Source organism: Pelodiscus sinensis, chromosome 2 (genome assembly GCF_049634645.1).
Source record: "Pelodiscus sinensis isolate JC-2024 chromosome 2, ASM4963464v1, whole genome shotgun sequence".
Taxonomy (NCBI): Eukaryota; Metazoa; Chordata; order Testudines; family Trionychidae; genus Pelodiscus; species Pelodiscus sinensis.
Window position 1 is genome coordinate 62,280,423 of NC_134712.1, and position 24,677 is coordinate 62,305,099.

The 24,677-nt window shown below is 40.3% G+C and overlaps 1 long non-coding RNA gene across 2 annotated transcripts; it reads right to left on the minus strand.

The window, feature by feature from the left end:
* Positions 1-1,720: 1,720 nt before the first annotated feature.
* Positions 1,721-20,676, minus strand: LOC112544223 (uncharacterized). Of its 2 annotated transcripts, none has more exons than XR_003087550.2 (4): positions 20,539-20,676; positions 17,333-17,461; positions 10,204-10,319; positions 1,721-1,960 (listed from the first exon to the last, which is right to left on the minus strand). It is a non-coding gene; the product is annotated as an uncharacterized LOC112544223 (long non-coding RNA). The 2 variants fall into 2 exon arrangements; XR_012900928.1 differs by having other exon boundaries at positions 17,333-17,497; positions 20,539-20,665.
* Between the last annotated feature and the right edge of the window lie 4,001 nt (positions 20,677-24,677).

Here is a 24,677-nt window from a genome sequence, read left to right on the forward strand (position 1 = left end):
TTGACCTTAAACCCTTAATTGACAAAGACTAGTTTAAATCCTTTGCAATAGCCGACTAATGCAGTACCATTATGAATCATAAGGAATCTTAGCATGATGCATTCCCATTGTCACTGAACTAGTTAAAGCCAGTGAGGCATGACTAAATTGTTGTGACATTTTCCCAGCCCCACTATTACCTGTCAGCTGGGAAAAAAATCAAGGCGTCAGGACAAGCTTCTATATTGATGTGCTTGCTGTTGATATTAATTGATGTAAATGGATAAGCTTGTCCATCAACAGTAACAAGCACATCTGCTCATTGTAAAAAAAAAAAAATCTTCTTAACCTTCTGTTCCTCAGACTCCTTTGATATGAAAAATAATCAGTTCTATATTCAGCAAATATGATGACTACTGTTTGTTTTTATACTTTTTTCTAATTTGCTGACAACGTGAAATATGAGCTATTCTCTTTTTCATGTTTTTGTTCACAACGGATTGAGTTATATAAAGTAGGGCATGGACAAATTACAAAAGCCAGTACAAGCAAGGTCCCTAATAGTCTTATATAACTGAAAACAGTCTGCAACTGCTTTAATCCATCATCTTCTTTACTGCTCTTTAAAAAAAAAAGAAGAAAAAAAGCTCTTTTCCCTCCTTTGTTTTTTAAGCACCAAGAAGTTTTCCATGGTATAAAAAAATGATACTTTTCGGTGGAACGTACCACAAGCCCTTCAATGAAGGGTCCCTATATTTCAGGAGTGGAGCTACTAATTCCAGAAGCATATTACAACTTGTGATAAAAAAAGAGGTCTTCTAAAGCACCTTTTCTTGATGTACAGTGTTTGTGGCAACACAACCTCTCATGGAGAGACACACATCTTCTCAAATGTCATGCTATGTACCGTGATTATTTCCCCTGCCTGATAAAAGAGGAATAACAACAATTAAAACTATAGTATAAATAATCCTGATGAATGCCATGTATTTTATTCAGTTGGGATTTGATTTTAATTAGGAATGTGATGTCTTATAGCAGAAATAAGTATGCACTGAGCATCATGTTTGTTGTTTTCAAATTACATTAATGAAGACAACTGTTGTTGCAGACTATATTTAGCATTTCTGTTGATGGAACCAGAGGATAATTCAGAAGTGTCTCCATGTTTGTGAAATATTTACTGGAAAATAAAACCAAACAACCTGAAGTGAAAGCAAATGGAAATGCAATCAAGGCAAACAGAAGTAATTTCAACATGTTACATAAGAAAATAGAGATATCTTGGAGAGAAGTAAATTTAGATATTTCAAGTGCCTAAATCGATCCATCATGGTAAAAGCCTTCTACATAATTTCTTATCTATTATCTAACCTAATTGTTCTTCAAAGTTTGACTAACCTGAAAACAGTATGAATGACTGAAACACTCATGAAAACTGATGAAGGGTTCTGAGATACCAAACTAAAGGCTACGTCTATACTGAAAGGCTTTTCCGCAAGAGGAAATGCAAATGGAGTGTCCATTTGCATATGTCGTGCTAGCATTTGTATTTACTTCTCGGATCCCTTTTGCACAAGAGGTTTTTGCGCAAAAAGGAGCCGTGTAGATGGCTCCATTTTGCGCAATCCCCCCTTTTGCACAAGAGCCATTTTTCCTGAAAAAATGAGGAAGAACAACTCTTGCACAAGAGAGGGGTTTTGCGCAAAAAGGAGCCGTCTACACAGCTCCTTTTTGTGCAAAAGCCTCTTGCACAAAAGTGGCTGCTGATTAATTATGCACATGAAGCATGGTGATATTCCACTCTGCGCTTCATTTGCATAAACTTTTGTGGAAGAAAGCTATAATGTAGACGTAGCCAGCCTTGCAGTATAGACATAGCCGCTAGCCTGTGTTGATTCATGTCCTCTTTTCCATAAACAGCTCAGGAAGGGCTTCACAATTCTCCAGAGGCTGTGCCTGTAGATCCAGATGGTCATGTCTGTAAATAGTTTAAACAAAGAAAGGCTGTTATTCTTCTGTTGAATTATTTTTGTTCTGTACTTTGCACCTCTACTACATATGTAAACTACTCCCACGCCATTTCCTGACAAACAAAATTTTGCTCTGAAAGCTGAAAGTACTAGTTAGTTACAGCCTATTTTTAGTATTTATACCACGAGAAAATCCAGTATTATGCTACTTGTTGCATCCCAACAATTGCATCCCATTAGACTGTCTAACGTACAGAACTAATATAAGAAAGTGAAATTAAGAATATTTTAATTGTCTCACACTTATTCAAGAAAGCCAGAAAATTGTTAATTAATACAAACATATCAACATGCTAGATGTAAAACTTAACTTTTGCTGACTCATTCTGTCATAAGAAAATATTTTAAAAGCTGTCGGCAACAGCGTTTACTATGGTATCTTTCTGAAAGGTACAGTTCTGTTGGGTTCTATATGAGAATATATTTGAAGGGCCAAATTGTTTGCTGGTGTAAGTGAATAAAACTATGTTGAGGTCAACGGTGCTGTAGCAATTCATAACAGCAGAGAATGTAGTCCTAAGCCTTAATATTAGAAGATTCTCATTTTCTACCACGTTACTAATATATGTCTAACAATGCAGGGGGTTGGGTATCACTATAAAGAATCCAATCCTATTCCTACTGAGGAATATTGGTTATTTGAATGACATATTATATGTCATATATATTTAGAAAGGGGCCATATTTAAGAAAGTTTGAAATAAAACCCTCTAGTGAGAAAATTTTCAGTTACACTTGTTTTATGTATAGCTTCCACAAATGCTTAAACTCTTAAGAACTTCATATTTCCCTCAGTTCCAACATAGAAAACCCATTTATATCACCAGCAACCAATGTTCCCTCTAGTTTTTTCCATCCATGTGTGGAATAATTTTTTTTACATGCACCAAACATATATGGATATGTACCACTAGTAGAAACTAGGGATGTTAGATATTGGGTAATTGAATAATTGTGTAACCGCATAAAATCTTAGTGGTTACACGACTATTCAATAATCCCCAGGAGTGGGGCCAGCAGCCAGTGTGCTCCCAGCAATTCTGGGGAGCCCGCTGCCTCCCTGTGCTACAGTTTCTGTATCAGAAGCAGCAGCACAGGTGAAAGGCAGGGGGAGCCGGTCTACGAGGGGAGCCAATCTAAAAACCAGCTCCCCATGCAGCCCAGCTGTCTGCTACCCCATGCTGCTGACTCTGATACAGAGAGGGCAGCACAGGGTGGCAGCAGCCCCTGTCTGTTGGGGCTCTGAGCTCCCCATGGGCAGAGGCTGCTCTTCAGGATGCTACTGTGAAGCAGCCTCTACCCACAGCGGGCCCAGACTCGCCACGGACAGAGGCCTGCTCCCTGGAATGTGGAGCAGCCTCTGTCTGTGGGGCACTCAAGCCCACCGCAGGCAGAGGCTGCTTGCTTCACTGCAGCCTTTCCTCTCCCCCTCCCCTCTGCACCCCTGCTAATGCCTCTGATAGAGGCAGGCGGCACCCAGGAGCTGATGCTAGGAGAAGGGAGAACTGTCTCCCCCCAGCACCGGCTCCTGCTCCCCCCACCCCCTTGCTGCTTCTGATATAGAAGCAGCAAAGGGGGGAGGGAAATGCGTGTTGTTGACAAGATTAACTGATAAGCCTAGGCGTATCGATTTATCATATAGATCCGTGTCCCCAACACGGTGCCCGCGGGCACCATGGCGCCCGCGGGGGCATTTGCATGCGCCCGCCAGGTGCTCGGGGCTGGCCTGGCCCCGGGCACATGGTGCGGCGCTTGCGGGGGGGGGAGTGCCGGCCCTGGGCGCGCGGCACTTGCGGGGGGGGAGCGCCGGCCCCGGGCGCGCGGTGCTTGCGGGGGGGGGCGGCCCCCCGGGCGCCTGGCTATGGGGGGGCCCCGGCCCCGGGCGCATGGCTATGGGGGGGCCCCGGCCCCGGGCAAGCGGCTATGGGGGGGCCGCCCCCGGGCATGCGGCTATGGGGGGGCCGCCCCCAGGCGCGCGGCTATGGGGGGGCCGCCCCCAGGTGCGCAAGTGTCCCCGCCCCCTGGCGCCCGGCGGGCGAACGGCCACACCCCCTGGCGCCCAACAACCTCAAAAGGTTGGGGACCACTGATATAGATGATTGTATGTTTAAATCCCTAGTAGAAACACATACTACCAGCTGTGGGAGGCTGTGGGATTGGAATCTCTCCTTGGTGGTCACCCAAGTGCTCAGCTTACCAGGAGCACTGACAGCAACTTGATGTATACTTTGAAGCAATATATAGCCATAAATGTTGAAAATTTACAGTGTAATTTAAAAACACCTTGGCTGGTTACTAGTCCTAAATGGAAACCAAATGAAGTGTAAGTTTGAAAATAGCAGAAAAAGCACGATTAAAAGAAAATAATCATTTAAAACATCCTATAAATGAAATTATGTTAAAGGATTAAGTATTTTAGATAATTTGGAATAAATCCAAAAAAGAAAATGTAATTAAATTAAAAAAATAAGAAATATGGATGAGGTATCACTCAGTTTAAGCTTAGTAATGTCCTTTATAACTGCTGATCTCTATCATACTTCAACTTAAAACCTAAAAATGAATGGCACTATGCCTTTTGTGAGTCCTCTCCATTATCTTCTGAATTCATTCAAATTCCTTTTTACATTTATTTAAAATATTGACAGCTGCATATACAGAAAAAATATGCTCTTAAAAGAAAACATATTACAACAAATATACACAATAAAATAAATGGAGAAATAGCTACAGAAACTTAGGAATGAAAAAAAACCTACTTGGATTTACATAGAAAAATATTGTGTATTAATGTGGACTAAGACAATATGTTTCAGAGGGGTAGCCGATTTAGTCTGTAACAGGAAATACTTAAAAAACAACAAATAGTCTGGTAGCACTTTAAAGACTAACAAAACATATGATAAGAAAATATGGTACATTCATAACTGGCATAATTGGCTATCACATTAATGAACTATATTCTTCTCTCAGTTATAATGATGCAAAGACACTGACACCATTATTTCCAAATAAAGTGTCTTAGAAGTATCAATTTTCAGTGACAAGCAGAAATACATTTGATTCTTTCTAGATAAGAAAGGATATCTCACTATATTTTAGCCTATCCAGTTCTTAAAACCTCAATTCTCCCTCTGAATTATGGAGAAGGACATGGATCATGGAAAACTTGAATGTGAATCCTCAGTCACTCATGGACTACACTGCACACTTATTTCGAAATAAGCTATTCCGGAAGAAATACTTGGAGGGTATATCTACATAGCAGAGCTTAACTTGAAATAAGCTACACAAATCGAGCTATGTCAATTGCATAGCTTATTTAGCAATAACTTATTTTGAAATTAGGAGCAGCTACAACACAGCACTTATTTCAAAATAGAGCACTCTTCCTCTGACTTCCCTTACTCTTTGTACAATGAGGGTTACAGGAGTTGGAGTAAGAAGTCTTCCAGCTTGACAGCATTTTGATTTTATTTCAAAATAATTGCCTGCTGTGTAGACGCAGATTAAGTTATTTTAAAATAATGTTGCTGTATAGATGAACTTCAGTGGTGCATCCATACTATGGCTATCTTGAAATAGGCATTATTCCTCATGGAATGAGGTTTACAGAAGTCGGAATAAGCCATCTGTTATTTCAAATTTATTTCAAAATAACGGCATCCTCCTGGGATGAGGCATACCTGGGTGGTCGACAAATACCTTTGATGTCGGCAGGGGAGCGTCCAGACTATCGCGCTGAGCCGACAAACAGCTGATCAGCTGTTTGTCGGCTCAGCGCGGCAGCCATGTAAATTTAAATGAAGCGGAGATTATTTAAATCGCCGCTTCATTTTACTGTGTCGGGTAGCCTAATCTACATGCCTCTGTCGCCAGAGGCATGTAGTCTAGACGTACCCTAAGAATGGCCACACTAAGCTAGACCAATGATTCATCTAGCCTAGTATCTTCACTCTGACAGAGGCCAGTACCAGAGGCTTCAGAAGGAATAAACAGAACACGGCAATTTATTGAGTGATCCATCCTCTATCACACAGTCCCAGCCTCTCACATTCAGACATTTAGGAAAAATGCAGAACAACAAGTTTCACAGACTGATTGCATGTTATGTGAAGAACTTCCTTATATTGGTTTTAAACATTCAGCCTATTTATTTCACTAGGTGACCCCTAGTTTGGGTGTTATGTGAAGGAGTAAATAACACTTCCCAATTCACTTTCTCCACACCATTCATGATATTATAGACCTTTATCTGCCCTTAGTTGTCTCTTTTCCAAGATGAAAAGTCCTAATGTTTTTAATCTCTCTTCAAATGGAAGCTGTTCTATAGTATGAATAATTCTGGTTGCATTTCTCTGGACTTTTCCCATTTCTAATCCATCTAATTTTAAGGTATGGCAATCACAATTGCACACACTGTTCAAGGTATTGGTCATTCTAGTGCTGTTCAACATGTTCATAAATAATCTGAAGCTGCATATGAAGCTGTACATAGAAGATCAGATCTTTATTTGATGCAAACTGAAGGTCATCGTGATTAAAACACCAAAGATGAACTATGAATCAAAGACTGAATTACATGTCGATCATTGGAGACTAGTCCTCTCCTGCCTTCATCCCAGACACTGCATGGATTCCAATGGTGTGCTTTCACTATACCCATTATTTTAAGTTTTCTCTACCATTTCCACAATAAACCCCATGCAACATGGTATTTACAATACCACGTTGCTTTTTGGCCCTCTCCCCAGGACCCGTTGGGAACAGAGATCTCCCTCTATTGAAACCTCCCTGTAACTAAGCTTATCTAGCTTTAAACCCCTCTTGCTGCCTTTGGGGCTTCCTTTATACCTCTTGCACGGATAGGGTAAATAACTCCTTATACCATTTGTTCAGCTAGCTCAATTGTTGAATTGCCCCAGTCAGCTTTTCCAACAGGCTCCCTTGTTCATCTCCTGCACTCTGTCACATTAGGCTATCTTTCAGTCTTTCAATTCTGGAATAACCAGACTCTGAATACTTGTTCATCATTGACTTCTTGCATGAGTACTGTGGTATTAACGTGTCAGGGCTGGCCTATAACAGTGATACACATTTATCAATTTTGGAAATTCAAAGCCAATTTCAGAAGAAACTTTAACTAGAATAGTGGGTTCCCAATTATTAGCACTCTATAATGCTCAGATCCTATGTTAGTGAAGGCCATTGGGGTATCTAAAGAGATCATTAAAGTGTTTAAAACATCAGCATCTGCCAATCCATATTGTTGAGTGCAAGATTAGAGAAGAGGATGCTATCCTCACTCTCATTAACTGGAATTCTTTATGCTAGTTTAATGAATAAATGTCACCTATTTCAAGGTTCCATATGATGTAGATATTTGCCCTGCGCTGCAATTTACCCAGTTTAGTATCTGTAACTCTGACTGGGAAAAACTGAAGTGAGATTGAAATGAAAGGAGTCATCTAGACACCTCAGAGTGATACAAAATCTAGCTGCTAATGTGCCCTTTCACTCCAAAGAGAAAGAGCTATTTTGAATGGACAAAAGGGGTCTACAATATATCTCTCAGCTGTTTGATACATTTATCCAGGGCACTGAATGTATACATCATGCAGACAAGGATCACTAAAAGAATATTCTCTTAAACAAATATATTAAATCATGAGCTTTCATGCTGTAATATATTTGTTAGTGCCACGGGTGTGCTCATTTTTTAAAGTTATAGACTAACATGACTTCCTCTCTGAGTCTCTTACACAAAGTGAAACCATGGCATTATTTGCATTTCTAGAAACCACGTTTCACATCCCTTCTTTCCTTGCGTTTCCATATCAGCTACATCTCATGAAACAAAACATTTTTTTAAAAAAATATGGGATTGAAAAACTAAATACTGACAGACTTGTTGAGATCACAAGGATCACCTGAAGGATACATGAAAACATTTACATGTAAATGATTTCTGAATGCTAACAAATAAGTGGGTAAGTTATTCTTTTTCTTAGGTCTTCTATGGGAGGTAGGATTTCAGTATTAGTCAAAGAATGTTTATGTTTTAACATACGTAAAGAGCAAACTCTTCACTGCACAAAGAACTGAAGTCAGCACTGGCTATTAGGTATGTATAAAATATCTTACTTGACAGAACAATGAAGAGTACACAATATGCATGATACTTAGTTGTTTTCTGTAAAGCATTCTGCTCAGTGCATTCCAGAGAATCACTTTCCAAAAAATGGATCGAGAAACCATACAAATTATATTTCTACTCCTGTAATTTACCCTGTGAAGAATAAGAACTGACCATAGCATCAATGAGGACAGATGAATTTAAATTCAATAGTTAAGCTGTTTTCTATCTAACCAAGACATTGGCCACTGGATGTGTAGCTACAACATACAAGGTGACATATTTGTGCCAGACAGCCACAGATGTATTGTGTATATGCCATTGATACTCAAGTCACAGAGAAAAGTAAAATCTACTCTAACTGATTCAAGGTGGGTTAAGAGTTGGATTCACTGGAAAGATAGTCACTCCACTGCACAATAAAAAACAACCTTATTTTTTTTTCTTCTTCCCCTCATTAACTTGATTTTATCTAATTTTCCCCCTTTTTTGGTACTGAAGGAGTAGCTGTACCAGCATAAATGTTTTTGTAATGGTACCAAAATTAGGGAAGTAGTACTGTTTAAATATGCTTCTATGCTTTTATGTGAAGATAAGATCTTTGCCTCACAAAACCCCTCTGAGGCAAGTTACAATCAGAGATGTTATGTTGCATGGTCTGTACATAGAGAAGTTAGATGAAGCCATCTAATAGTCTTGCTGGAAGGATGCTGTGTAACACAACTTCATTTCTTTGCATTCAAACCGTGTAAATAGAAATAGACAAAAGTAGGCTGCTCCCTAAAACACATAGGAACAACTTCTCACCTTATTCTAAGCCAGCAATGGGCAACGTAGACTAGTGAGTAGACCTCATCAGTGGCCCTCCTTCAACTCAGCAGGTTTCAGGATGGTCACAATCAAAATGGTCTCCCAAGACAAGGGTGTTTTGTTAACTGCGCTTGTGTACCTAGAATTTATGAGGTGTGCTGATTGAACCATAGCAGCACTCTGACTGGATGCAGAGATAGCATGTGGCTCTCATAGTCAACATTGTATGCAATCAGGATGCACCTCATTTCACGTGCCCTTACTTTATCTGTGTATCACTTTAGTAATACCGATAGGGGGAAAAATAAAACTATGTGGATGGAAACCCACAGAATCTGGCAACCCGGGACACAGCCAATAGTAAACTCAATGGGCTCGTCTACACTGGCCCCTTTTCCGAAAGGGGAATGTTAATTTCACAGGTCGTAATAGGGAAATCCACGGGGGATTTAAATATCCCCCGCGGCATTTAAATAAAAATGTCCGCCACTTTTTTCTGGCTTTTAGAAAAGCCGGAAAAGAGCGTCTACACTGGCCCCGATCCTCCGGAAAAAAGCCCTTTTCCGGAGGATCTCTTATTCCTACTTCGAATAAGGGCTTTTTTCCGGAGGATCGGGGCCAGTGTAGACGTTCTTTTCCGGCTTTTCTAAAAGCCGGAAAAAAGCGGCGGATATTTTTATTTAAATGCCGCGGGGGATATTTAAATCCCCCGCGGATTTCCCTATTATGACCTGTGAAATTAACATGCCCCTTTTTGCAAAAGGGGCCAGTGTAGACGTAGCCAATGTCTTTCATGCCACACACAGAACCCTGATGGGGCGCATGTGGCCCTTGGGCTGCAGGTTGCCCACCACTGCTGTAGGATGACAAATCTCTTGCTGGTAGATTCAGTTCACACACTTCCCCAGAGAAACCCCTAGTCTACAAGCAAGACCAGGAAACACCCCCACTCTCAAAGTGATGGCTTGCAATTCGAGCACAGTCCTGCATACAGCCCAGTAGAATCATAAATTATAAGACCTGATGGGACCACAAGATAAAATTGCCTAGCCTCCTACATAACACCAAGCACTAAACAAAACTCAGTCATTTCCACACCAAATACAACAACAGGAATTACATCAAAATATCAGAGCCCTTATGAGACTAATCTAATTACATATTTGTAACAGGTGGCAATTTTCCACAATATCCTGAATAAACTTTATTGATTTAAGTGAAATCTTATTAAATTAATCTTAATACCTTCAAAGTTCTGTGATTGGGTCCACACTGGGCTCTCAGGAGTTAAAGGACTATACTGCATCCAGGTAGCTCTGTCTCACCAGGTCTGTAGATCAAGCTTAAAAAGAGAATGCAGCCTAGAAGGAAGAAGGCAATGCTGAGGGCTCTCAAAATAGGGTGCTGAAGAAGGTCCCCTGTGAGGAAGATGATTACTTGCCGAGCCCAGTTGGGGCTGAAGGATTAGTAGTTGTCTTTTTTTTTTTTTTTTTTTGCTATATATTGGGTGTAGGGATATTGTGGAAGAGTGATGGTAGGAAGTGACCCAGGAAGGCAGCTCAAGAGATACTAGGGACCCTGGGATTCAGTCCTGTGGAGCAGAAAGGCCCCGATTCCCCTGACAACTGCAAGAGGGGTATAACACTCATTTCCGTCCCAGCTCCTCTTCTAGTAACCCAAAGGCAAAAATAAGTCACATGCAAGTGCTAGGAACCAAAGATCCTTCCTAAAGAGAGGTGTGAGACTTGCAAACTGGATGCATTAAGGCACCCGGCCCTCTGTTACGGATCCATTGGGGGACTAATTTAGCTACAACTACTTAAGAGAGAGATCTTGGTGTCATTGTGGATAGTTCTCTGAAAACATCCATTCAGTGTGCAGTGGCAGTCAAAAAAGCAAGCAGAATCTTAGGAATAATTAAAAAAAGGGATAGAGAATAAGACAGATAATATCTTATTGCCTCTATACAAAACCATGGTACACCCACATCTTGAATACTGCATACAGATATGGTCACCTCATCTTAAAAAATATATACTGACATTGGAAAAGGTTCAGAGAAGAGCAACAAAAATGATTAGGGGTTTGGAATGGGTCCATATAAAGAGAGATTAAAAAGACTTGGACTTTTCAGCTTAGAAAAGAGGAGACTAAGGGGTGGGGGGGAAATATGATAGAGGTCTATAAAATCATGACTGGTGTAGAAAAAGTGAATAAGGAAAAGTTATTGTTCCCATAATATAAGAACTAGGGATCACCAAATTAAATTAATAGGCAGAAGTTTTAAAACAAACCAAAGGAAGTAGCCAGGATGAGCAGGAATCTTGTCCCTAGCCTCTGTTTGTCAGGAAATGGACGACAGGAGAAGGATCACGTGATGATTACCTGTTGTGTCCCTTCCCTCTGGGGAATCTGCATTGGCCACTGTCAGCAGACAGGTCCATACAGGGCTAGATGGACCTTTGGTCTGACCCAGTATGGCTATTCTTATGTTCATTGTGTTGAAAATGCAATTTTTCATGTTGTAGGATTGTATGTACTTCTTCTAAGGAACTGACTTACGTAAATGTCACGAACTTCAAGAGAACTCTTTGGGACACGATGTGTAAAGTGAGTCTTCTAAGATGTATTTGGGAGGCCTCTTGAAGATATGCCCTAGGGAAAAACCCTATTGTCTACTAATAAATTACTTCTGGAAACTCCAATCAGAGATCCCTGACTTGTATAAAGGGCGAACTAAACTTTTCATGAAGGGGATAGTTCTCATCCAAGGCAGTTATGAACTTGTTAGAGCTCAGGTGATCTTTGGTAAGCCTATTAGCATGTATATAGATTGCTTTATTAGTTTTAATATGTGGTCTCTGTAGTTCAAATTTGCATACAGAGAGCTGTGTAGTGGCTTAATTACTGTTACTAGAGTTGCCAACTTTCTAATCGTACAAAACTGAGCATCCTACACCCGCCCCTTTCCCCCATACCATGTTCCTTCCCTGCTCCTTCCCCAAAGCCCCATTCCCAATCACCATATTTTCCTCTTCCTTGGAGGCTCACTACCCTCCACCCTCACTCACTTTCACTGGGCTGGAGCAGGGGGGTTGGGTATGGAAGGGGTGAAGGATCTGTTTTTGAGTGCCAGGTGAAACTGGGGATGGAGGTTTGGGTTGCAGGAGGAGACACCAGCCTGGAGGGTGAGATCAAGGGATTTTGAGTATGGGAGGGGACTGTGGGTTGAAGTGGGAATTTGGGTGTGGGAAGGGGCATGAACTCAGAGTTGTGGGGCAGGCTTTCAGGTGGGGTCAGGGGTGAGTGTTTGGGGTACAGGAGTGGTCTGTGAGTTGGGGGAACTTAGGGCTGGGGCTCAGGATTGGGGCCTCGGCTTACCTCAGGCATCCACCAGTCAGCAGCAGAATGGTCTTAAAAGAGTTTCCCTGCTTTTCCTGGTTCCATACTGTGCCCCAGAAGTGGCCAGTGGCTTTGACTCCAAGAGAAGGGGAACAAAAGGCTCTGTGTGCTGTTCTCACCCACATACACTGCCCCTACAGTTCCCACTGGCTGTGGTTCTCAGGACAGAGGCATCACACAGAGCCCTCTGGCCTCCTGACTAAGAGCTGGACTTGCTGGTTTCTTACAACACAGTGCCAGGACAAGTGGGGACTAGCCTACCTTAGCCTCACAGTTCTGCTGACTGGACTTTTAATGGATTGGTCGGTAGTGCAGATCACGATCCACAAAGTTCTCTTTTCAAGTGGATGTTCCTGTCAAAAACCAATGCCTGTTACAACTCTCAGAAGAGGAAGTAAGCCTAGCTGTCCTTTGGTGGGAATAGAACAGAGTAAATAGGTAGTTCAGCCTGGGAATATTCTGCTCAGGAGGGAGGGAGACATGGATGGAAACAATAAGTATGCTAGGGAGCTGGAGGCCTGAGAGTGGGCATAGAGGCAGTGGCCTAGAACTGTGGCAATATTATTGTTTGGATGAGCAGCAGGGCAATTTCTGGGGGCTCCAAGGGGAACTGTGAATCTAAGTTGCTTCAGCTTCAGCCTTGGGTGTTGGGACTTGGGGCCCTAGGCTGCAGTCCTGAATGGTAGAGCTTCAGCTTTTTGCCTTGGGCCCTGCTCACATACCCTCTCCTGGGGAGGCCTGGGCCCTTGGTTGAGAACCCCTGATTTAAGGGACTTATTTGTAAAGGTTAGTTTTGACATTCTTCATGCATTTGTTTTCTGCCTGAATGTTTGTGGTTTACTTTTGAGATCAGCCTAGGGTAAACAACAAAGGTTCTGGACATTTCGTGGCTGTGCCCACGAAAGCTCATGATACCATCTACAGGCAGTCCCCGAGTTATGCGGATCCGACTTATGTCAGATCCGCAGTTACGAACAGGGCTTTTCTTGCCCCAGAGGACGCAAGTGGCGGGACGCCCAGATGCACCGCGGTCCTGCCGCCCGCATCTTCTAGGGCAAGAAAAGCTGCTCTGTGTCTCCCTGGTCTGCTGTTGGTCCCCAGATGCGCCGCGGCTGTCCCGCTGCCCTCATGCTCCGTGGCTTTGCTCCGCATCTCCCTGGTCTGCTGGGGGGAGCCCCCCCAGCAGACCAGGGAGACGTGGAGCAAAGCCGTGGAGGATGCGGGCGGGACCGCGGCGCGTCTCGGCAGTCCCGCCACCTGCATCTCCCTGGTCTTCTGGAGGGAGGGGGCACAGCTAGTGCGACCCCCCCAGCAGACCAGGCTTTTCTTGCCGACGACGCCTGGGGTAGAGCAGCTGGGGTGCTGCCAGGCTGGTCCCGCAGCGCCGCTCCTCGGTGCTACTGGAGCAACCCGGCAGCACCCCAGCTGCTCTGCCCCAGGCGTCCCCAAGTCAGCCGCTGCTGAAACTGACCAGCGGCTGACTACAGGAAGCCCAAGGCAGAGTTGCTCTGCCCCGGGCTTCCTGGAATCAGCCGCTGGTCAGTTTCAGCAGCGGCTGACTTGGGGACACCTGGGGTAGAGCAGCTGGGGTGCTGCCGGGTTGGTCCCCGCAGTGCTGAGGTGCGGCGCTGCGGGGACCAACCCGGCAGCACCCCAGCTGCTCTGTCCTAGGCGTCCAAATTCAGCCGCTGTTGAAACTGATCAGCGGTTGATTCTAGGAAGCCCAGGGCAGAGCAACTCTGCCTCGGGCTTCCTGTAGTCAGCCGCTGGTCAGTTTCAGCAGCGGCTGAATCTGGACGCCAGTTCCAACTTACATACAAATTCAACTTAAGAACAAACCTACAGTCCCTATCTTGTACGTAACCCGGGGACTGCCTGTACATATTTTGTTAGTCTATAAAGTGCTACCAGACTATTTGTTGTTTTTTAAGTTTAGTCTATACTAGTTTTGTACAAATGTGATAACTATCTCAAATTAATGACAATCAATTAGATTAAAAAATCTCTAGTGACAACAGCACCAATTTGATGAACTGTGTGATTTGCAAGATAAGAGAAAACAGAAAATAATATGCTGCTCAAGATTCTCAAGGCAGTCTCAAGCTTTCTAGGGCTTTGTTCTTTAACTATCAAGTCCTAGGACAAATGTTCTGGTGGGCTAACACATGCCCTGTTGAATCCCCATTGCAAAATTGGAATCTGCTTTAACTGTAGTGTATCTTCACTCTTTGTAGTCACTGAATTCTGAGTTTCCTGGAGCACTTGCCAAATTTTTAAAAATACTTTGTGTGTGTGTGTGTGTGTGTGTGTGTGTGTGTGTGTGTGTGTGTGTGTGTGTGTGTGTGTGTGTGTGTGTGTGTGTGTGCATTTCATTCACATTGGCTATGTCTATACTACAGGGGTTTTTTTTGGAAAAAGGTACGCAAATTGCACTCCACAATTTGCGTGCATTTTTCCGATAGTTTTGTCAGAAGAGGGTTTTTCGAAATTTGGCCCGGCTACACTGGGCCAAATTTCAGAAAAACCTCCTTTCAGATGAGCCCTTCTTCCTTGTGGCATGAGGAAGATGAGACTTCAGGAAGAAAAGATGTGTTCCCTGGACTAGTCTAGACATAGCCATAGTTTTATAGTGAGACAAGGTAGAGAGTACTTGAGTGCAGGCTTGCCTTTTATATTAGCAAGAAAAGAAAAAAATAAAATTGCTATTTTTTTCTAATTTCTTCAATAATTCAAGTGGGGGGAGAGTTTGTTTGTACTGTATGTGTGTTTGTTTTTACCATATTTCTAACCAGGAAGATACCTATTTGACTCGTAGCCTAGCCTCAAAGTTAACCTACAATTTTGAACTAGTTCTGCACATATGATTAGAACTTCTAAAAGAAGGCAGTGTCAAGTGAAAAAAAAAAATCAAGAAAACCCATGTTTATTTGAATAGGTGCTCCGAGTTGAGTGCAAATATTTTTGAGACAATCTGCAAGGCTGTTATGCAAATAATTTATCTGCATATGGTTAGGTGATGGTCTTCATTATGCTACATGAATTACTCTTTTCTTTTATGGCATACCTGCAACATATCTAATTCATACTTAAGTACATAGAAAAATGCGCCAAATATTGCAGGTTTACAAAAGCCTGGGCACTTTGCTTTAGAATCCACCTGACGACAGAAATTTTAAGGTGATCTTCACTAATTCCTTATTTTTTTTAATAAGTAGGGAGCAGGGAGTAGGCAATTTTTCCTATACAGAACCACAGGTGTGTCTTACCCCTAATCTATACAGAGCATATCAGAACAACAGTTGGTATTTGTAACATTGTAAGAAACGGCTCCCTGAAAGTGGCTGTCAAAGTATGTTGTTTTGCCATATTTATAGGCACACAAGTATTTGAAGCGCCCCAAGATATCTACAAGTAATTGGCATGATGATTCCAATCTTTCTCTAGCTGCAAATTAATTATCTATGCAGTTTTGGTTAACAACCAAATTACCTCACTGGCAAATTGTATCTTTAGTTTATTCAGTGAAGTGAAAATAAAAAAAGAGATGTCACACTGTGGTTCCCAATGTAACTAAGATTTTTGGCTTGTAGGGAAAAGGGAAACGAGTTTAGATATATCTTGTTAAGCTATCATAGATGGTTTAAGGCCCTTCACCTAATCCTCATCTGTCAGAAGAATCTATGCATTCAGTGAGTAGTTTGTAGTGAGATGGGTGCAGTAGTGAATAAAGAGGACATTAACAAGAGTCTGACACTTGAAAGGTTTTTGACAGCTTATGGTCAGTTGTTGGTAGCTTTTAGAATAGACTTATCAGACTATACTTATCAGAATGAAAAGGAATCTGAAAATGGACATTCTATATTTTTGATAGTTTTGTAGCAAAATGCCTTTTCCAAAAATCAGAATATAAAAACTGTTTATAATTTGAAAGACCCTTTTAGTCTCAGTGTGTAAATAGGGACTCAGACCCCAGTATTACATGAGTGTAGTGTTGTTGTTATTATTCAAGCTTATACTTATATAAAATCAGAATCAAGTATTTATTTAAAACAAGAAGGTTTTGTAAAAGCAAAGAAAAACACAAACATCTTTTTTTAACCTCCTTTGTTTGTTCCTTTGTTAATATCTTGCTCTGCTAGGTTTACAAATCCTAAATAAATAGAAATTAGTGCTCCTTACTTTGCAGTCCATTTGCTTTAGATGTTTGCCTTGAGGGACATTTGTGTATTCTACTAATGGCTGCAGCAGAGTGCTGTCTCATTTTCATTCTGGCAAAAAAAGGCCGTTTCCATGGTTACAGTTTCATTTGCTAGAGAGAAACTGATGGCTGTTAGTGATCCCATCATAAGCAACTTCTGTCAGATTTCTTATCAAGTAGACATATTTTGACAAAGTGAAAGATAACACCATAATAAGAGAACTAAGTTGCTACTCTATGTAATGAACCATTTAGCATTAAATGAAATGTGAAACCACATTTTTAAGACTGAAGGTGGAGAGGAAAAAATAATATTTATAATTTAAAAAATAAAAATATTCAATACTGAAATAATGATAGGCTGTTTGCTTTCTGTTGTCAAGGTAAATCAAGTAACATAACACTGATTTCTGTTTTAGGGTCACATCCAAACATTCAGCCATCATATATTTCACAGAAAGCTTGCATGGAGTTATAGTGACTTCTAGGTTTTTCTGTGTTAGATCATTTAGGTTGGTTTGGCCCAAGGCTAAGCTGGGGGCTAAATTCATGTGTGTTAGGTCAGAAAAGAAGATAAAATATTTTATACAGCATTTTGCCCCCAACAAATTATATGTTATTCTTATTAAAAAGAAATGTTCCAATCATAGTATAGAAAGACGGGACTGATTGAGCTCTTTATTCTTGTGAACAGTGGGTTAATTCCAGATGCTAGTACATACAGGAGGCCTTACGCCCAAAATATCATGGTAGGGATAAAACGAAGGCATTTACCAGTGTCCTCGGTATTTGGCAGTCTGAATTCACCAATAATTTGTAAAAGGTGCTGAAGTGGAGCATTCTAGAATGTTTCATCTGCTATCCAATGTTATTGGGTTCACATTCTACTCACTCCAGGAAGGTCTGAAACAAAGAAGGAAGAAAGAAGAGAGAGAAATCCTGTGGAAAAGTAGAATGAAAACTGAAGCATCATGAAAAATGACGAGAGAGAGATTATGCAGTGATGGGGAGGGAACAAAATAATTATGTAAAAATAAATACAGTATATATACTGCACACAGGATGCCAGTAGGATTAGTCTAATTTTGTTGAATGTATTAGTCCTGATGTATTAACAGAGGCTGTTTGTTCTTAAACATATATATTTAAAAATTAATATGCCTCAAAAATCATGGATATAATTCTCCGTTGCCCTCATTCTTGTGTAACCAGTTACAACGGCAAAGTGTAAAGTGCTACAAAGCCAGAATGTTAGGGCCCTAGTCTCATTTACACAAAGGCCATTTCATGCAGCTTTGCCTATGAATTGGGGACTGAAAGTCAATGTAATTGTAGTTTAAATCTGCTTTAGGATTCCTTTATACTTCAAGGCTACATCTACATTGGCGCATTCTCACGCAAAAACTCTTTTGTGGAAGAGTTCTTCTGCAAAAACTCTTCCAGAAGAGAGCGTCTACACTGGCATGTGCTTTTCCACAAGAAATGTGCTTTTGCGCAAGAGCATCCATACCAGTGTAGATACTCTCTTGTGCAAGAAAGCTCTGATGGCCATTTTAACCATAGGGCTTTCTTGTGCAAGAAATTCATGTTGCCTGTCTAACTGGCCTCTTGAGCAAGAACAGTTGAGCAAATGGGCTTATTCCTGAGCGGGAGAGTCAGAGTTCTGGCACAAGAAGCACTGATTTCATACATTAGAATGTCAGTTTACTTGCTCAAGAACACGCGGCCAGTGTAGACAGGCAGCAAGTTTTTTGCGCAAGAGCGGCCGCTTTTGCGCAAGATCACGCCAGTGTAGACACAGCCCCAGAGTAGAGTAAAGGGACTTTTGTGTAACTGAGAGTGATCCTATAGTATTTATTATTTCCTTTGCACTAAAGTAGAAGATAGGTACAGGACAATGGAGCATCAGGGCTATGAGTTCAGATTAATCTGTGAATTTGACTTAGTTTTGCAAATTCTGCAAACTCAAGAATGTATTTCTGAGATTCAAGACTACTTGGTCTTCACAAGGTTTACCTTTCATTGTATATTACAAACATTTTATTGTCAATTGGAGGCTCTTCAGGGAAGGCTTTGGTTGCTATGATTTGTCTCAGACTTTGCCAAGCAGTTGCCTGAAAGCGTGTGCCTATACCTGACCTGTGAGATCTGCCTTAGTGCTTTTGGATGTCAACCATATCTATTATGTAAAGTCAAATAGGAGACCTGGGCATTGAGAATAATTGAATGTCACCAGGTTCAAATCAGAATATGACAAATGTATTTAATGTCTCTGGTTTTGAGCCTGCATCAAGATATGTGAATGCATTCTTCTGTGCCAATGCAGATTCCCAATAGCATTTCACATAGGGGTAGGGTCCTTGCTTAGTAGATCCTGAGGAAAGGTATGGGTTCAAGTGATCACATGGAAGCCTGTCACCATACTGGTCATTCATAGTAAGGTCCTGATCATTAATTCCTTGCACACACAAAATGCACTGAAATAAAAGAATCTAGGATCGCCCCCCTGCCCTCATTTTTATAGATAAGCCTGAAGCTCTTAAACATAAAGGATACAATCTTCAAAAGCATTCAATGCTGGCTTACATTTGGTCCCACTGAAATAAATGGTAAAATCTTCACTGATTTCAATGGGAAAACAGTTAAGGCCAATGCTGATTAAAAAAAAAAAAATTCTACCTCACATGGTTTCCAAAGCATTAGCACTACATGAAAGGCACTGAAGTAATCTGTACCTTTCAAATGGGATTTCTAACACATATATAACAACATCAGTGACACAGAGATTGTTTGGGTAGCACTAGATTGAATTCTAAGAGTAATAATGCTATGTCTGTAGAGAGGTGGGAATTTTAATATCTGTGTTTGCATTTGCACCTGTGCTTTGGCAAGGCCTAGAAATACGCACACACATACACATTATCACAACTAATGTAGGAAGAACTCCCCTAAATACACAGAAACATCACTGACAGTAAGACCATAAGATTTTGAAAGTTATTTCCTTTAACTTCTCAAAGGGCACATTTATTCTGTGGGGCAAATGTCGAATTAAGATACGCAACTTTAGCTACATCAGTTGTGTAGCTGAAGTAGAAATAGCTTCATTTGGCTTTTGGCGCTGTCTACACAGCAGGAAGTTGAAGGAAGAACACTTTTCCTTGGACTTCCCTTACTGCTCCTGAAATGAGGGTTATAGGAGTCCTCCATCTCGAACTTATTTTGAAACAACAGTTTGCAGTGAAAATGCGCACTTTGTTATTTTTAAATAACATCAGTTATTCTGAAATAATGCTGCTGTGTAGACATAGCCTTAGCTATGTAAGGGTGCAGTCTTTGTGCAGATGCCACACTGAGGAACACACTAGACAGCTCCTATCCTTCTCTCATCCCATTACCCAAAAGATTAATATTTAACCTGATCCACATAAGAGTGCAAATAGCTCTGCTTCAGAAGGTGTAGCCTTGATTACTATATTATCCCCAAAATAGGAGTTAACATTAGCTTTCTAGACTGGGAATTTCAAAATACTTCAGTGACACTGGAGCACAAGTCCCATTTAAGGTCAAATTTTATTCAAGGCCTAAATAAGTGGATTGATTGCAAACAGTGCTGATTACTCAATAGCTCTCTTGACAATCATGGGAGATGCCGAGTGCTCACACCATTGCAGAACCAGAACTTTTATGCAGGTGCCCTTACTGCCCATTCAGTGGGAACTGGGCACCTAATTCCCTTGGTCACTTTGAAAATCCCAGTCCAGAAATCTGACTTGGAGTATCCATTTTATAAAATTTGACATCCTTTTATATATTCTTTTAATGCACCCAAAATACCATTCTATTTCCTGATGTGCAAGCTGTGCTCTGGACAAATTAACAACTGAAACTAAAAAACTCATATCCTTAACCAATATAACAAACTCTAGACTATTGTTTCATTTTTTCCATGCTAAATAAAGAACTAGCCATTTTCTTACCCTGGCTCCTAACAGGAAATATGGCAATTCTCCTCTCAAGCTTTCCCCTGCAGAAATTTATAGGAGAAGAGATAGGTCCTTCAGTGTAACCTCAATGTTAATAATTACTGACTCTGGCAGAAGAAAGGGAGAAGCAAAGTCCAGAGTTGAGAAGCCTTCATAGAGCACCTCCCTCATATTTATATGCTAGTAAGTAAGATCCAGCTTGAATGCTTTCATTGATCATTGATTACCATGATTGCAGACCATGGCTCAGGGAGAAGTGTGATCTTTCAGATAACCAGGTCTCAGTCTATTTAAAACAAAAGACAGAACTATATAGCACTTTAAAGACTAACAAGATGGTTTATTAGGTGATGAGCTTTCGTGGGCCAGACCCACTTCCTCAGATCAATTTAATACTTTATCAGTCTATTTTAAGACTTTCAAGGTTCAGACTCATACTTTGAAATCCATTCAGAAAGTCACAGAGATTCCATAAGGCTTCCAGAACATTGATGGCATATGCCTCAGTTATGGCAGACAGAAATTCTCTGGCCAGACAGTATGTGCCAATTCAGCAAATGGACTGCCACATTTTGCACCAGCTTCAATTTCTGAGTGGTTTCAGGATACTTTATAACATTTATGAAGTGTCTGGCAGCAGTCTAATCTTGAGGTGACAAAAGCATAGATAAGTGTATCAAAGTCCACACTGAAAAGAACTGTTTATAACAGAGGAGAGTGGGAAATGGCTTTCTGGTTCTATGAGAACTATGGATACATTTAATTTCTTAACCTAGCTAATGTGTCATAAGCTTTGAAATTTTAGCAAACCAACCAACCAGAAAAAAATTAAAGATAGAGTCAACTGAAAACTTTTGTTGTGATAATTTTCTAATATCCCATTTTGATCTTTTATATTTTCTGACTTTGACACACAAAAATTGCAGAGCAAAGTCAATTTGAAGACACCTCCCCCCAACATTCTTTTAACAATTTAGAATTTTTTTAATAAAAATATTTCAAGCCAGGAAATTAATCTAAGTCAACCCTTTTCCACAAACAGTTTTAGTTTTGACAAAATGGCATTTTTCAACTAAAACATAATTTCATCAGAAAACTCCCAGGTGGTTCCAATTTATACTAAAACTTCCACCCACTCTCTTCATATTTTCTCTCTTAATCACTTCTTTCACTAGTGGGGTGAGATGCAGTGTAAAGCAACACTGCACAACAGTTCAGTGAAAGGAAGTAAAAATTAATATACCAAATTGAAACTCATGAGTAAATTACATAGTTACTTAAGTATTCAGGGTACATTGAGAGATCATTAGTGTTTGCTCAGCAATTTTAAAAAACTGTAAAATGCTATATAAATGCTAAACATTAATATTTAAGGTTTGCAGATTATATTACTAAAACTGGAATTTAGCAGGCACTCAGGCTGATTAACAACTTTACTTTCATAGTGCTGTCATATTCTAAGTGACCACAAATTGTCAGGACCTTGATTTTAAGACTTATCTGAAAGACTACTTGGTGTAACACAGAGACTTAAATATAATGCTAGGGCTTTAGGTTTTATTCTAATAGTAACTCAGCAGGTGGAGTGTCATACACTGGATTACTAGTATCCCTTCTCATAGCACCTGTTTTTCTCTTTAGATGTGGTCTAGCTATCCCAATCCAGCCTTGCTTAGTTTGTGTAATTGACATCACAGTATGACATCACAGAATGGTACAGCTGCAAACTGACTGGGTTTCCTTCCCATCTCACTCTCACAGTTGTAAGTCATAAGCACAGTAATTATACTGAAGTCAGTGTACTCACACCAATGTAACACATTTATAGTGAGAACAGAACCAGGTGCTGTGTATAAAAGTGAAACAAGAGATTCAGTGTTTGTATTTCAGGGGTTTCTTTGCTCATTGGGAAGAGCTTTCTCATTTCTACAGAATCTAAGAGAGTTCAGTCTGAGAGTGAAAAATAGTCTGGTCTGCAAAACTGTAATGGAAAAAGTTTGAATCTCAGAAATTCCATTTTTGAGACAAAAAAAATCCCCCAAACAAAAAAACAAAAACCCAAAACCACACCCCTATCACAATGAACAGTATTTATATGAAAAGTAATTACCATTGCCATTTTCATCCAGCTGCTCTGTGTAGTTTTTTAAACATTTTGCAGTTTACTTAAAACTTATCACCACTGTGAACATTATTAAAACTAGGCACTGGGCTTTTTTTGTTTCTTTTCACCCAAAGCTTTGAAATTGGTTTCTTGTAAGGGAAGTGGAATCTGACCTTGAAATAAAAAAAAATTAGTCATAGTGAGAAGTACATTTTGTGGTTTACACTTTATGACTTCTCCTGAAATACAGAGGTATTATTCTGCAGGCCTTAATGTCACGTAATCCGCATATGATGAACAATGGTCACAATTTTATTTAATATTGCATAGGTGCAAAAGCAGGTTTGAAAAATTATCTTAATCAGCAGTGTTAAAATAGGACAGTCTCAGGTGGCTCACATTCATGCTATTTATTAAGTGATTGCACAAACATAAACACTCAAAAATTAGATAGGAAAAAAGAGAAAGAAAGCCCCAGACGGACATATATAGCTGCAAAGAAAGAGGGGGAAAACAACAAAAGCAACAAAAAAAATGTCTGAATGAATGTCTAGCACTACTAGATAAGGAACAGTATATGGAAAGATAAAGAGCAATGAGTGCCCAATGATGTGATCCTACAAATCTTTACTCATGCAAGTTAGATCCTACTAAGCAAGTAGCTCCATTGTTATCAGCTAGACTGTATAAAGAAAAAAAGCTTCAGAGGGTAGCCTAGTTAGTCTGTAACAGGAAAAACTTAAAAAAAAAAAAAAAAAAATTGCCTGGTAGCACTTTAAATATTAACAAAATATGTAGATGGTATCATGAGCTTTTGTGGGTACGACCCACTTCTTCAGATGACCGGAAATAGGTGTTTGAAAGATCCTGTCTTTAAGTATGCTTCTTTGTATGCTCATGTCTTGAAGGCATATGCAAATCTGCTGTGCCCAATTCCTGATCCTATGAATACTTCAATCTTTTTTGCCATTAAGTTCCAAGATCCTTAAGTGGAAAATATATTTTACAATTTATATTTCCAGGCCCAGGCCTTCAGCAGTTGTAAATCAACACAGCTACATGGTTTAACATCAGTTGAGGGTTTGGCCTTTTAAATTTGTTCGTGTCAAAAAATTAAAAATATAAATGATTTCATTGAAAGAATTCAGCTAACGTCAAAAGCAGCCCAATATGCTGTAGCTTCCAGTTTGACCTCTACACGAGTTTTGTTCCAGAACCTTTGAGAATAAACACTGATGTTATTTTTCATAGTACTGGTCAGTTTTCTATACTCATATCAATTTAGAATTAGAGAGCTGGAAGAGACCTCAGGAGGTAATAAAGTCCAGACCCCTGCCCAAAGCAGGACCAGTCCCAACCAAATTAACCCAGTTAAGGCTTTGTCAAGCTGAGACTTAAAAACCTCTAGGGATGGAGATTCCACCACTTTAGATAAATGCATACTTTCATTCCAGCTGATACATAATTTTCCTTCAGTCTGAAGGTATATTTATTATGCAGATATAGAAATATGTGGAAGATGCAAACCAAGTGGCTTTAACAGACGTGAACTTATTGGGGTTCCATTTGTTAAAATAAATAATTGACTATTAACTAAATTTACTTACACCTACAGTAATTGCCAATTACAGAGAAAAAGTTATTGAAAAACTATCCTGTGTTATTCTGTTATTATTACTACCTATGAGAAGCCTACATGTTGAAGGAGATCATTAAATATGGTATCGCTCCATGTTCTGGTCCCATTATGCTAAGTCTGTTACTTTGTCCTGTTTTGTTAAAATAAGGGCTTGTCTACACAATGTACACACCAGCTGGTGTATAAATTCTAGTGTGCACCAGTGCATTATATGCCAACTAACCTCTATGGACTCTGTTGGCTCTCCTTAAGAGTTCCTTTTTTCTTTAGAAGAGAGCTGTAATTTAATACATGGAATAGCCTAACTAGTAACTGAACAGAAGATACCATTACTTCCCAAGTTTGAAGGTGATGGGGCAATTCCACAGGTTTCTAACCAATGCTATCTGA